Source organism: Delphinapterus leucas, chromosome X, assembly GCF_059928025.1.
Source record: "Delphinapterus leucas isolate spDelLeu-1000000601 "Yukka" chromosome X, BTC_Dleu_Yukka2, whole genome shotgun sequence".
Classification (NCBI taxonomy): domain Eukaryota; kingdom Metazoa; phylum Chordata; class Mammalia; order Artiodactyla; family Monodontidae; genus Delphinapterus; species Delphinapterus leucas.
In genome coordinates, this window is record NC_143150.1 from 432,259 (window position 1) to 447,927 (window position 15,669).

The 15,669-nt window shown below is 37.9% G+C and overlaps 1 protein-coding gene across 1 annotated transcript in view; it reads left to right on the forward strand.

Moving 5' to 3' along the window:
• The first annotated feature begins 2,974 nt into the window (after nt 1-2,974).
• The window catches only part of TMLHE (trimethyllysine hydroxylase, epsilon), a 67,942-nt gene continuing 55,247 nt past the window's right edge, over nt 2,975-15,669 (forward strand). The window contains exon 1 of the mRNA XM_022566278.3: nt 2,975-3,096. The gene's annotated coding sequence lies outside the window, so the exon portion shown is untranslated. The remainder of the gene's footprint in view (nt 3,097-15,669) is intronic.

A 15,669-nucleotide genomic window follows, 5' to 3' on the forward strand; every position in this document is an offset into this window, starting at 1 on the left:
CATATCTTTCTTATACAATGGCCCATGCAAGAGGTGGTGGTAATTTAGTCTAGAGCAGGGATTGTCAAATTAGAGCCCACAGGCCTAACTCTGCCTCCTGTCTATTTCCGTAAATAAAGTTTAATTAGAACATATCCACACTCATCATCTAAATATTGTCTGTGACTACTTTTGCTCAATGAACATGGATTTGAATAGTGGCAGACAGACTGCATGTGCCCCACAAACCTAAAATATTTACTGCTTGACCTTTTTCTAAAAAAAATTGCCAACACTTGGCCTTAAGTATTAGCAGTACAAGTGGAGACAAATAAATGAGCAGATTATATTTTTGGAATCAGAGCAGGAACAAGCCTGGTGACTTCAGTAACATAAAGGAAGGTAGGCCAGAGTGGCTAAAACATAAAAGGACCCAGATAATATCATTGGTTTTTTTCTTGTCTTATTTTGTAGCACATTTATACCTATTGCTTTTTACTCAGACATCAACTCATTCATTCAACAAATGTTCTTTAAGTTCCCACTCTGTCCTAGACACTATGTTAGCTTCTTCACACAAACACACACAAATCATAATAAGGGAAACCAACAAGCAAGCAATTATAACAGAGGGGGAATGATTTAATTGATGCAAAGAGGAGGAAATAAACTTTTGTTTCACTACCTATTCAATATTTTTCTGATATGCCATATCACCTTCCCCAAACTGTACCTGAACCACACCTTCCCTGGTTGGTCATGCCTCCCCTCCAGTCACTAAAATGCATCACCATCATAGCACCTAATACTCATAGAGCATTTACTGTGTGTCAGATATGGCCAGGTACTTTACACATATTGTCTCATTTCATCACCACAAACCTGTAATATAGATACTATTATTATGCTCATTTGTGAGTTAGGAAATTGAGGGTTAAAGAATTGAAGTCCTTTGCCCAAGATTTCATATGTGCTCCAGAAAAGAGCACTCATGTCAACTATTTTCTACTTCCTGTGCTCTGGCTTGCTGCTGATGCCTAATGTTAAGATCATTGCTGCTTAATGGTATCACCTACCAAAGGCACCACCACCACTGCCAATACCAACCAATGTCTGTGCCAAAGTCTTAAGTCTAGAGCATTAATATTTGGGTCCAGGATATTGTTTCTTGAAGCTCTTAGTATTGTTTCTGATAGATGCCAAATATCTGAGAACAATGAACATATTTTGTGAAAGAATTCTTTGTAGTTTTTACTTGTATTTTTTATTACAGTTCTTGCCCTCCAATCTGGAGCCAGATTACCTAGGTTTGAATCTCAGCCCTGACACTTAACTACTGTGTGATCCTGGTGAAATTGCTTAACTTCTCTGTGCCCCAGTTTCCTTATCCTTAAATCAGGGATAACAGTAATATTTATCTTAAGTGTTTGTTATAAAACACTTAGCTCAGCATTTGGCATATAGCACAAATTTAATAAATGTTGGTTACTATTATTAAGGCAACTGGCTTCTTTTTCCGACTCTTAAACAGGCTTTATCTATCAACCTCTTGCCTCTTTCTGAGTACTTTCTATCTGTTGATTTCACCTTACCTTTATTGATCTTATCACTCTAATTGCTACTGTCATGTTCTTTCCTACTACAGGACCTTTGACCATACCGGTGGGGTATGGTCATACCATACCCTCCACCTGGGATGTTCCTTTTCCTGTTGCTTGGCCAATTCCTATTTGTTCTTAAACTCGATAAGGGCATGAACTCTATCTGTTTTGTTTTGTTTTGCTTTGTTTTTTTTTTTTTTACCATTTTACACCCAGTGCTTAATACTGCACCTGGGGTTCGGTAGACACTCAATGTTTGCTGCCTGAATGAGTGCCAGTCTGAGTCTATCATCTCACTTTATTCAGTTATTCCTCTGTATATTAATTCACATCCTAGCTATAGCCTTTTTTCTTTCTACTCACTGGTTTACACAATTCTAAACAAATATTCACTAAACACAATATTTGTTAGGTCTGGGCTAGGGACTTGGAATATAAATTTGAAAAATATGAATTTTCTGCTCTCAAGGTACGTGCTCATTGGGGGACACAGGCATGCAAAGAGAGAAATTATAATCCAAAACGATAAGTGGTATACTTGAGGCCTGTGCTGGATACATTTGTCATATTGGACCCACGAAAAAGGATCAATTTTCCAAATAGACAAATAGGGGTAAAGCGTCTGGCAGCAAGAATTCCAGGGTAAAAGTACGAAGGTTTTTTTTTTCTTTTGCTGATGTTGACTTCTACAAATCTTTCCTTTATTATTACCCTTTTGAGTAACAATTTTAATCTCCAATAACTACAATACTGCTCACTTTCCCATTTTCAATGTCTATACATTACATTTGTTATGTGTTGTTGCTCTCAATTTTTTCCGTTTGCCCTGAATTTCCATTGCACATACTATTTCAGTGAATTTTTTTGTCCTTCTTTGTAATATGTACTGTTCTTCAATTTTTACGTGCATAAGATATGAATTCTTAACGGCTCGTTCCATTCTAGCACTCAATGTACTTAACACTGTACCTGGACCTTGGATTCAAGGTGCTCAAGTAAATTGGTGGGAGTCCAGCAGCGGAGTGGTATGCGATTTAAGTTCAAGAAAGTGGTGGAGGGATATTGGAAGAATTTAAGCTCCAGCGACCCTCGATAAACCACCATAAATAGGAGCATACTGGGAGGAGTCCTGAAACGGCAAGCAAGGCGACCTAGGTTTTACACGCATACTTTTATAGGTCTATGTATCCTCCTGTCTGCGCCTGTGGTTCCAAATCTGCTAAATGAAGGCAATCAACCAGAGCGGCCCAGCTCAGCCCTGTTGCATCAGAGGCTCTAGCACGATCCGCAGCCCGCTTGGTCCCAGGCGCGCGAGGCCCCCACCCTGCATGGCCGGAAGGAGCGGGGCGGGGCCTCCAGGCTAGGCGCTGGGTCCGAGCGCGCTGGGGGAGGGGAGCGCGGAGCCGACAGTTTCAGGGCAAAAAGCAAAAGGCGGGCGCAGGGCTGCCTTCCGAGGTTCTCTTTGCTTGCAGTTCCTCCTGCTTTGCTGATTTGGGAGTCGCGACCTCCGGCACAGGTGGGTTCCGCCCTGTGGATCGGCGAAGGGGTGTTCTGGGTGGGTGCGATGAGTAGGTTTGCCCAGCCGCTGGCTTTCAGGCCTGGCGCAGTGAGAGGCGGCTGCTCGGCCTCGGGGCGTTGGTACTCACCTTTATTTACCCTGGCAGAGGAGAAGGCCACTTGTGCCTTGCCGCAGGGCTCTCGTCACGGTTTGTGCCAGCTGCGCGAAACACAGCCCGCCCGGAGATCAGCGCGGGGTCAGATGGGCCTAGTGCTTGGGAAGAGCTGGAAGAGCTGGAGCAACCTTGCGCTGGGACTGACGCCCAGAGTACATTGTCTCAAACTCGATCGGACTTCCCCGTCCTGGGTCTGTCATTGACTGTGTCTAGCTTTCGGCGAGTCCCTACCCTCTCCCTGCTTCACTTTGTTGGGCAGTGCAGTGGAAGGTGGAACTCGGCTGTCTGCAAGAGCTTGCAGCACTGACTTTCTTTCTTGGTAATGTTTTCTGCCCAGATTTTACCCTTTCTCTGCCCCTCCTGAGCAGGAAACCTAGCAAGAGTCAGGAGTAGCAGGGCAGGGCATTGGGGAAGCTAGGCAAGGCAGCTCTTTCTCTGTTCTGAAAATAACTCTGAAAAGCCTATTTAGGCTTACTTACTTTACTGACTGCCCTGAAAACTGGAAACAACATTCATTCAATGCCTTGGTTGAATGTTAACTCAAGAATGCTCTTCTGAATGCCTTACCATTAAAGATTTTAACCAGAGGACAGATGATTGTCCAAAACCTTATGGGTTGAATGAGCATAGTACACTGCCTGACGAAAGTCTAATCATAAATGACTTGGTGACTTAACTATATACTCAAGCACTGAAAGACAAACTTGAGCTCCCATGTGTGGGAGTACTTCCATATTCCCTTCCCATACAGCAGTCTTTTAGGGTTGCCTCTTAGCTTGGTATTGCACTTTCAGGAAACACTGTAGTAAAAATTACACTTCATTTTACATTAACTTAACTATAAAGGCAAAGAATTAGAAACACTATGGAAGGACATTGTGCTGTCATTCTGATTCTTCCTCATTAAGGAACTGGTGATAATGATAACGGCAACCATATATTATGCAAAACACTGTAATCTTCACAACCATGAGAGGTAAATGTGCTTATGTATAATGATACTTAAAGAGGTTATACTTTATCTCATAACCAGTATGATGAAGGGAATTTTCAATTTGTCGATTGAGTCTGGGGGCGTCTTTTGCGTCTCCCACCTCATCCTCTGTTTCTGGGAAGGGTGGACTGGGAGGGATCACTTCCTGGTTTTGGTATCTATATCAGGAATCACAAGCGGTTCTGTATCTCTGCTTGTCAACCCTGGGAACAGCAGTAAAATATCCAAATTGATCACTCACTGTCTGCAGTGTTTCTGGAAGCTGTGTTTTCTGCCTGCCAGGATGGGGGGTGGGTGGAGCAGTGGGCCCTGGATTAATAAACCCCCTCGGATGGGAAACGTCTCTTTCTGCTTGGAGCCAAAGTGAATGTAGACTCACCAGTTGGGCACCATTGTGACCCTCTTTCGACAACACCAAACGTCCCTCATGCTTATATGGGCTGTACATGTACCTGCCATTGCCCACGTGTAAAGAATTTACAGGGTGAGAGGCTTTGGGCAAAACCTGGTCTCTGCCACAGCTGCAGCATTTAGGCAAGGAGTGGCCACCGGTATGAATGTGAGTGTTCTTCAAGGTGTGGGACCTGTTGATTTCCCAAGTGGTCAATAGAGTGAGAGGGGAATTCTGATAGGCATCTGCTGAGCTGACCTTGTGGGTGAGTATAGGACTGACTGTTTGGCAGGACCTGGTGGATGCGTTGGCCATATTTTTACTCTGTTTATTCATTCTTTCACTCCAAAGACAATCAATGAATGCTTACTCTGTGCCAGGATGCTGATCCACTCACTGAGATTAGCAGCACAGGAGGACAGTAAGTTTGAGAGGACAACAGGAATTCAACTTGAAGCATGTTAAGTCTGAGGCATCCTCACTCTTCCCCATTCCCAATATCTAATCAGTACAAAACCTTGTCACTTCTGCATCCTGAATATTTTTTTAAACCCATCCACTTCTCTTTGCCCCCACTGCTACTCAGAATTTCAACCCAGCAACATTCTTTTTCTGTTAATTTTTAAAATTTTTATTGTAGAAGACCCAAATCCCTGCTTGACCCTCAGCCCTCATGGGAAAACCACCATAACCATGGCAACAACTACAACATCAACATACAACAGCCCAATGAGCTCTGTATGACCCCTAATAAGTCGTGTCAACTGACACAAACTTTATTTTCTCTACTTCCCAAAGTGTTTTTAAAATTTTGTATCGAGATATAATTTACACGCCATAAATTTGACTCATTTTACGTGTACATTCAGGGATTTTTAGTAAATTTATCGAGTGGTGCAACCATCACTATAATCCAATATTAGATATTTCCATCACCTCAATGGCACCTCTCTCTTGCCCATGTGCACTTAGTCCCCATTACCACCCTAGCCCCTGGGAACCACTAATCTGCTTCTTGTCTCTATGGATTTGCCTATTCTGGACATTTCATATAAATGGAATCACGCAGTATGCAGTCTTTTGTGACTTGCTTCTTTTACTTAGTGTGACGTTTTCAAGTTTCATCCATGTTGTAGTGTGAATCAGTACTTCGTTACTTTTGATAGCCGAATAATGGTATATAATATATGTATATACCACCTTTTGTTTATGGACATTTGGGTTATTTCCACCTTTTGGCTATTGTGAATAAGGCTGGTATGGACATTTACGCACAAGATTTTGGATGCACATATGTTTTCGATTCTCTTGGGTAGGTACCTAGGAGTGGAAGTGCTGGCTTATATAGTAACTGTATGTCTAATCTTTTGCCAAAGTATTTTCCAAAGGGGCTGCACCATTTTATATTGATTACATTTACATGCACCACCAGCAGTGTATAAAAGTTCTAATTTCTCCACATCCTCACCAATGTTTGTTATTTTTCCTTTTAAAAAATTTATAGCTGCCCTTGTGGGTGTGAAGTAATATCTCATTTGGAATTTGATTTGCATTTCCCTAATCGTAATGATATTGAACATCTTTTCATCTGTTTCTTGTCCATTTGTATATGTTCTTTGGAGAATAGTCTATTAAATATTTTGCCCACTTTTCAATAAGGTTTTTTCCCTTCCTATTATTGAGATGTAAGAATTCTTTATATATTTAAGATACAAATCCTTTATCAGGTATATGATTTGAAAATATTTTTTCCAGTCTGTGACTTATCTTTTCATTTTCTAATTGTGTCTTTTGAAAGACAAAGGTTTTGAATTTTTATTAAGTTCAATTTATCATTTTTCTTTTGTAAATTCTACTTTTTGGTTAAGAACACTTTGCTTAATCCAAGGTCATGAAGATTTTCTCCTATATTTTCTTCTGCAAGTTTTATAGTTTTATCTTACATTTATGTCTAATCCATTTTGACTTTTTTTTTTAATTGAAGTATAATTGACCTACAACACTATGTTACTTCCAGGTATACAGTATGGTGATTTGATATTTCTATACATTACAAAATGATCACCGTGATAAATCTAGTTACCACCTATCACCATACAAAGATATTTTAATGTTACTTACTATATTCCCTATGTGTACATTAAATCCACACAATTCATTTATTTTGTAACTAGAAGTTTGTACCTCTTAATCTCTCTTACCTGTTTCTCTCATCCGCCCTTACCTCTCTCCCCTCTGGCAACCACCAGTTTGTTCTCTGTGTCTATGAGCCTGTTTCTGTTTTGTTAGGTTTATTCATTTGTTTTGTTTTTTAGATTCCACATAGAACTGAAATCACATGGTATTTCTCTTTCTCTGTTTGACTTATTTCACTCAGCATAATAACCTCTAGGTCCATCCATGTTGTTGAAAAAGGCAAGATTTCATTCTTTTTTTATGCCTGAACATTATTCCTGTGTGTGTGTGTGTGTGTGTGTGTGTATGTGTGTGTATGTATGTGTGTATACCACATCTCTTTATGCATTCATCTATCAATGAACACTTAGGTTGCTTACATATCTTGGCTATTGTAAGCAATGCTGCATTGAACACAGGGGTGCACATATCTTTTCAAATTAGCACTTTCGCTTTTTAGGGTATATACCCAGAAGTGAAATTGCTAGATCATATGGTAGTTCTATTTTTAATTTTTAAAGGAACCTCCATACTGTTTTCCAGAGTGACTGCACCAATTTACATTCCCACCAGCAGTGCACAAGTGTTCCCTTTTCTCCACATCCTAACCAACACTTGTTATTTGTTGTGTTTTTAATAATAGCCATTATGACAGATGTGAGGTGGTATCTCTTTGTGGTTTTGATTTGCATTTACCCTCCTCCACAGGGATTAGACCTACATCATGGCCCAACAGCTGTCCCAGTCTTTTCAGACTCTATCTCCATTTTCTTTCACATATGTTTCCCCTGATAAACCACTTGTACATCTCTTCCTGTCATGGCATCTCCTTCTCAGAGGACCCGAACTAATTCAGTTGTCAACATTACAAATTGGGGGATTTCTTATATAATACGCATTTCTGGCTCCTCTCAAATCCGGCAGCATTTGGACTGTCTGGCAATAATTATCTAGAGCTGAGTAGTGGCTAAGATTTTTGGACAGATCAGGCATTCTTCAGTTCACTGCTCTCACCACAATCCCCTATTGTCTCTTATACTTTACCTATTTATGTTACTTGCCTAGCCCCTGTGGACATTTAATTTTGAGGCCCTGATGTAAAGGAGCATTCTTTTAACTCATGTAATCCAATATATTATTGCACTAGTTAAACACAGACACAGATATGACAGATAATCTCAGCTTAGAGCTTTCGTATTGGCCTACTTTACATCAGATATCTTCATGAATAATTCCCTTTTTGTTCAAATGTCATTTTGCTCAATAAAGTCTACCCTGATCACCCTGTTTAAATGTCCTGCTACCTCCAGCACATCCCTTTATCCTGCCATATAGCTTTTATTGCCTTCTAATATACTATATAATTTACTCATTTATTATGTTTATCTTTGTCTACCTCCTTCCGCTAGAGGATAAGCTCCATGAAAGCAGACATTTTTGTCTGTTCTGTTCACTGATAAATTCCAAGTGCCTAAAATAGTTCCTGGCACATAGTTGACACCGAATAAATATTTGTTAAATGAATTGTGCAGGAAGAATGAGAGGGAGAATATGGTAGGCAAAGGAAACAACATATGTGAAGGCCCTGAGGCAGTGGGCAAGATAGATGGGGCCAATTATGTGAAGCCATTGTAAAGAGATGACTCAATCCTTCTGTCTGCCCTCAAGGAGCTTTCAGCAAATGGGAAGAGAAAAATAATTAAACAGGCAATTTTTATATATGTTGTAAGTGCACTAATAAGGGTATGCACAAAGAGCTGTGAAAACACTGGGTAGGCAGCTACTAACTCTTCCTAGGGGAGTTAGGAAGATTTTACAAAGGTGACATTTGAGCTAGGTCTCAGGCAGGAGAGTGACATGATGAAAGTGTTTTAAGAAGATTAATCTGGCAATAGTATGGAAAATGGATTGGAATATGGATGGAATGGAGGCAAGGAAACCATCTAGTCTATGGCAGTAGTCCAGGTATGAGGTGATGAAGGCACCTATAGGAATGGAAAGAGAAGGACAAATCTGAGAGACATTTGGAAGGAAAAATTGACAGGAGCTAAATGGACTCTTGGCTTTAAGCCTTTTAGGGGGTAATGCTTCTTCCTTAGTAATAACCATGAAAAGATTCAGATTGACCTATTATGTAATTGCTTATTCTGACTAGAATTTCTAGCTATGGCTGTTCTCCAAAAGTTTCTATTATTATGACTGATACTTGTTGGACTTTAATTTACATTAAGATGGCTTTAGACTCTAAAGGTTGGGAAGCTCTCAAAAACATCATTTTGACTATGAAACAGCAAATTATTCTATTAAAGGAGAAATGAGGGAAGCTATGGGGTTGCAAGGGAAGTTTTACAATGACCTAATAGTTGCTATTTTTTTAAGGATAATATATAAAAGATGGAAAAGAAGGATGAATATAACAGGTGGCACTTGCCTAAAGGATTAGTATTTGGAAGGATAAGCCCCCAAATTACCTCAGGCTTGTATAAATACATATTTGCAAAGACAACAAGAACAATTTTAACTACGTTCTCAGAAAGAAAAAGTACATGTGTCCTGGGATGGATAAGTTATAACTTGATATTGTTAAACTGTTCTCAATGATCAAAAGAATTAAGGAGAATAAGGACAGGTACTTTAACACTGGATTTATATAAGTATATTACCACTTCTAACAAAGGAAAGGGAAGAAGAGTTTTCAGTCTACTAATCAATAAGCTAAATATGTCCTGGGTTAGCTTCTAGAACAGATTTTCAAGTAAGTGAGTACTTAGAAAATTACACAGTGTTATCAACAAACAAAGACGTTCCACACAAATCTAATTTTTATTTCTGATTATTAGAGATGTTTATGGAAATAAGACAGATATAACATGTACATTGAATGAATGAATGAATGAAACTTCAGCAAGATTTTAACAAGTCTTTTATGACACCCTTGTGAACAAGAATTATGAATCCATGTTGATGGGTTATATAATTAATACAATTATGTATTAATTAGTTAAATTACCATACTAAAAGAGTGCTGATAGCAAACCATAAGCAAAGGAAGAGTTTTAGATGGCCTGTTGCAAACCCTACCTTTGGCTTGACATCATCAATATTTTTATAACTTACTTGACTGAAGATTTAGAGCAGACATCTTACCAGATTTAAAGAGGTTATGAAGCTAGGAGAAAAGTAATTCAATCCAATGTCCACAAACATTTATGAAATTCTCCTAAGTACTAGGAACCATGCTAGATGTTAGGGTACAAAAATGAATGACCCAGAGGTCTTCACATTGAGATGTGTCCAAGTATTACTGGTGGGAAAGACATAAAAACATATAATTTCAACAAAATATATTGAGAAGGAAAACAGAGGCATAAACAGACTATAATGAGAGAACAAAAGAAAGCTACTAGTTCATTCTGTGACTTTAAGGAAGAATTCTTAGATGATATCTCCACTGATTCTTGAAAGATGTATAAAAGACAGAGTAGGAACGGCTTCCAGTTTGAGGGAAAAAAAGCATGAACATGAGTTTCTCAGAATTAGGAAAGTATAGTGGGTCTGGGAAGCTATAAACAATGAAGTACAAGGAGGTAAATAACAGGAAGTGAGGCTGAGAGGTAGCTCAGGATCAGGTAATGGGAGGCATTACATAACATGATAAGTAAATTGGACTTTACCCTGAAGGCCCTAGGGATCCATTCAAAAAGAATGACATACTAATATATTTTTTTAATTCACTATTCCTACAGTGTGCAAAATGATTTGAAGGGAGGGCAAATGTGTGTATGGATAGATCAGTTGGGAGGCTTTTGCAGTCTTTGAGTGAGAAATAATGGTGGGCCTGGACTGGGATGGTAGCAAATAGAGATATAATGCAGTGTGTCGGCACTTATAACAATGCCTGGCACCTAGTACATGTAAATATCTGATATATTTGTAATAGGAGTCCTAGGAGAGGAGAGAGAGAATGGTACAGAAACAATATTTGAAGAGATGATAACTAAGAGTTTTCCAAAAGTAACAAAGTATTGTGTTATTTTGCTATTGCTGCATACCAAGTTACCACAAACTTAGTACTTAAACAAACATCCATTTATTATCTCATAGTTCTGTATGTCAGAAGACCAGGCATGGCATTACTGGGTTCTCTGGTCAGTGTATTAAAGGCTGAAATTGGTGTGTTGGGTAGGCTGTATTCTTTTCTGGAGGCTTTGGCTAAGAATTCACATCCACCCTCATTCAGATTGTTGGCTGAATTCAGTTCCATGTGGCTGTAGGACTGAGGTTGCTGTTTCCTTGCTGCATATCAGCCACATAGTCCTCTCCATCTTCAAAGCCAATAGAGAATCTCTTTGACAGCAGATTCCTCTGCTGCTTCAAGTCTCTTTCACCAGAAAGATCCCTGTCCCTTTTAAGGGATTGCTGGATTAGGTCAGACCAACCAAAGATCATGTCCCTTTCGTAATGTCTGTTGTGCCATATACATAACCTAATCATGCATGAAGTCACAGATTTAAAAAGTGCTATAACTCAGAGCAGAATAAAGAAAACCTCATCTAGATGTATTTTAATAAAGACTGATAAAAAATAAAGAAACAATCTTAAAAGCAGTTAGAGAAAAAAGATGTATTACCTTACAAGGAGTAGCAATTAGATTGGCTTTAACTTCTCAACAGAAACAATGTGAACATAATGGAACAATATCTTCAAAATGCTGGAGAAACTAACTGCCAATCAAAAATTCTATATCCAATGAAAATAGCCTTCAAAATGAAAGTAAGACAGATGCTTTTAGATGGTCCCAACTTACGGAACCTTCCACCAAACACCAAAGGAAATATTTAGGATCTTTAAGCTGAAGTAAAATGATCCCAAATGAAAGCTTGGAGATATAAAATGGATGCAATGGAGAGGTTAAATATGTGGGTAGATCTGAATGTCCCTGTGGGATGTATGTGTGTGTGTTTGTGTGTGTGTATAATTAAAATACACAACAGCAGTTGAAGAAGGAAGATAGAGTTAATATAAATTCTTTAATTTGCATTATAATTTTAAAAAATCAAAGATATGTGTTATAATCCCTAGAATAACTGTTTTTAAAAAAACAGTAAAAGAATGTATAAGTAACAAGTAAACAAAGGAGGAAATGGAATGATACAAATTACCTAATCAGTGTAAAACAAAGCAAGAGAGAAAGGTAACAAAACAGGCAAGACGAATAGAAAGCAAATATTTGACTTCACACATTAATTAAATGACAAATCATGAGGTTAAACAACAAAATCTAACTACATATATGCTGTTTATAAGAGACAAAAGGGTGGAATAAATATACGCCACAAACACTACCCCCCCCAAAGAAACCTGATTTAGATATAATAATATAAAACAAGACTTTATGGCAGGTTTCTTTACTAGACATAAGACATATTTTGTGATGATAAGAGAGGCCATCCACCAAGAAGATAAAATTATTGTTCTAATTTGTATGCAGCCCAAATATACAAAGCAAAAATTGACAGATGTCCAGTAAATAAATTCAGTCATAATCAGAGATATTAATACATATCCCTCAATAACTAACAGATCATAAGACAAATAAAACCAATAAGTATATAGAACAGTTGAACAATAATATTAACAAACAACCTAATTGACAGACATATACAGATGACCTTATGTAACAACTACAGAATATATATTCTTTTCTGCACACAGAAAAATAGATGATATGCTAGGCCATACAGCAACAAGTTACAGTTGCACTGAGGGGTTATTTTGCCACAATGAAATAAAGTTAGAAAACAATAATAAAAATAAAAATAGAAAATCCCTCTAAAATATGTTTACTTTTAAATAACCTGTAGGTCAAATTTTAAAAATCACAATGGAAATTAGAAAATATGTTAATTGGCTGAAAAATGAAAATATTGCATATCAAAACTCATGGTGGGAGAGGGGTGAATAGTCAGAGCACAGAGGATTTTTAAGACAATGAAAATACTCTGTGTGTTATTATAAAGGACACATGTCATTATACATTTGCCCAAACCCATAGAATGTAGAACACCCAGCGTGAAAGCTAATATAAATTATGGACTTTGGGTGATAATGATGTGTTGATGTAGGTTCATCACTTGTAACAAATGTATCACTCTGTGGTGGAGGTTATTGATAATGGTGGGGATTATGCATGTGTAGGGGCAGGAGGTGTATGAGAAATCTCTATATCTTTCCCTCAATTTTGCTGTGAACCTAAACCTGCTCTAAAAAAAACTTGCTTAAAAAAATGTACAGTGGGTAAAAGATCTTTGAACAGACACTTGACCAAGGAAGATATATAGGTGGCAATTAAGAATATGAAAATATGCACAACATCATTCATAATTAGGGAGATGCAAATTAAAACAACAATGAGATATTACTGCACACCTATTAGTTGCTAAATCTATTAATGGCTAAATCCAAAAAACTGACAATACCAAGTTCTAGCAAGGATGCAGAAGAATGGGAGCTCTCATTCATTGCTGGTGGAATGCAAAATAGTACAGCTACTTTGGATGACAGTTTCAGATTCTAGTAATGTTAAGTAAAACATCAATAGCCCTCTTTGGCATTTACCCAAGTGATCTGAAAACTATGTTCACCAAAAAAAAAATGTATTTCTGTATGTATGTGTGGCAGTTGTGGAGATTTCAGCTGTATGTGATCTTGAGGTTGGTTCTCCGAACTGTTGATTGTTGATGAGTTTCCTTGAAGGAATGGGAATGGCAAATAATGAGGGAAGGAGGCTTTGACTTTTTATTTTATATATTTCTCAGTTGTTTAGATTATTTTTTTTTCTTTTTACAGTGAGGAAGTGGTTTTTTCTTCTAGTTTTATTGAGATATAATTGACATAGAGCACTATATAAGTTTAAGGTGTACATCCACCATCTCAATAGATACAAAATTAAAGAAAAGGAAAAAGAATTTTTTCCTTATGATGAGAACTCTTAGGATTTACTCTCTTAACACCTTTAGTGTATAACATTCAATAGTGTTAATTATATTTATCATGTTGTACATTACATCCCTAGTATTTATTTATCGTATAACTGGAAGTTTGTACCTTTTGATCATGTTCATCCAATTCCCTCTCCCTCCACTCCCTGCCTCTGGTCTGATCTCTTTTTCTATGAATTTATTTGTTTGTTTGTGTTTGCTTTTGAAGTATAATTGACCTACAACACTGTGTTAGTTCCTGTTACACAGCATAGTGATTTGATATTTCTATACATTTTAAAATGATCACCCGGATAACTCTACTTACCATCTGTCACCATACAAAGATATTACATAGCTATAACTATATTCCCCACACTGTACATTTCATACCGGTGACTCATTTATTTTGCAACTGGATATTTGTACCTCTTAATCTCCCTAATCTATTTCTTTCCTCCCCGCACTGCTCTCCCTTCTGGCAAACACCTGTTTGTTTTCTGTATCTATGACTCTGTTTCTGTTTTATTATGTTTGTTAATTTGTTTTGGTTTTTAGATTCCACATATAAGTGAGATTATATAGAATTTGTCTTTCTCTGTCTTATGTATTTTACTTAGCATAATACCCTCTAGGTCTATCCATGTTTTCACAAATGGCAAGATTTCATTCCTTTTTATGGCTGACTAATATTCCAGTCTGTCTGTGTGTGGGGGGGTGTAACATCTTTTTCCACTCATATATTGATGGGATCTAGGGTGCTTCCATATCATGGTTACTGTAAATAATGCTGCAATGAACATAGGGGTGCATATATCTTTTCAGTTTAGTGTTTTCATTTTCTTCATATAAATACCCAGGAGTGGAATTGCTGGATCATATGGTAGTTCAGTTTTTTATTTTTTGAGGAAACTTTATACTGTTTTCTATAGTGGCTGCACCAATTTACGTTCCCACCAACAGTGCACGAGGGTTCCTTTTTCTCCACATCCTCACCAACACTTGTTATTTGTTAGCTTTTTGATAATAGCCATACTGACAGGTGTGAAGTAGTATTTCATTGTGGTTTTGATTTGCATTTTCTTGATGATTAGTGATATTGAGCATCTTTTCATGTGCCTGTTGGTCATCTGTATGTCTTCTTTGGGAAAATGTCTATTCAGGTCCTCTGCCCATTTTTTTTTGTTTTGTTTTTGTTTTTGTTTTGTGGTATGCGGGCCTCTCACTGTTGTGGCCTCTCCCGTTGCACAGCACAGGCTCCGGACGTGCAGGCTGAGCGGCCATGGCTCACAGGCCCAGCCGCTCCGCAGCATGTGTGATCTTCCTGGACCGGGGCACAAACCCATGTCCCCTGCATTGGCAGGCGGACTCTCAACCACTGCACCACCAGGGAAGCCCTCTGCCCATTTTTAATTGGGTTATTTGCTTTTTTTAATGTTGAATTTATGAATTATTTCTATATTTTGGATATTAACCAGATATATCATTTACAAAGATCTTTTCCCATTCAAAAGGCAAATTTTTCATTTTGCTGATAGCTTCCTTTGCTATACAATAGCTTTTTAGTTTGATGTAATCCCATTTGTTTATTTTTGCTTTTGTTTCCCTTGCCTAGGGAGACATACCCAAAAAACTATTACTAAGACAAATGTAAAAGCGTATACTGCCTATGTTTTCTTCTAGAAGGTTTCTGGTTTCAGGTCTTACATTTAAGTCTTTAATCCATTTTGAATTTATTTTTGTGAATGGTGTGAGAAAGTAGTCCACTTTTGATTCTTTTGCATGTAGCTGTCCAGGTTTTCCAACATCATTTATTGAAGAGGCTGTCTTTTACCCATTGTATATTCTTGCCTACTTTGTTGTAGATTACTTGCCC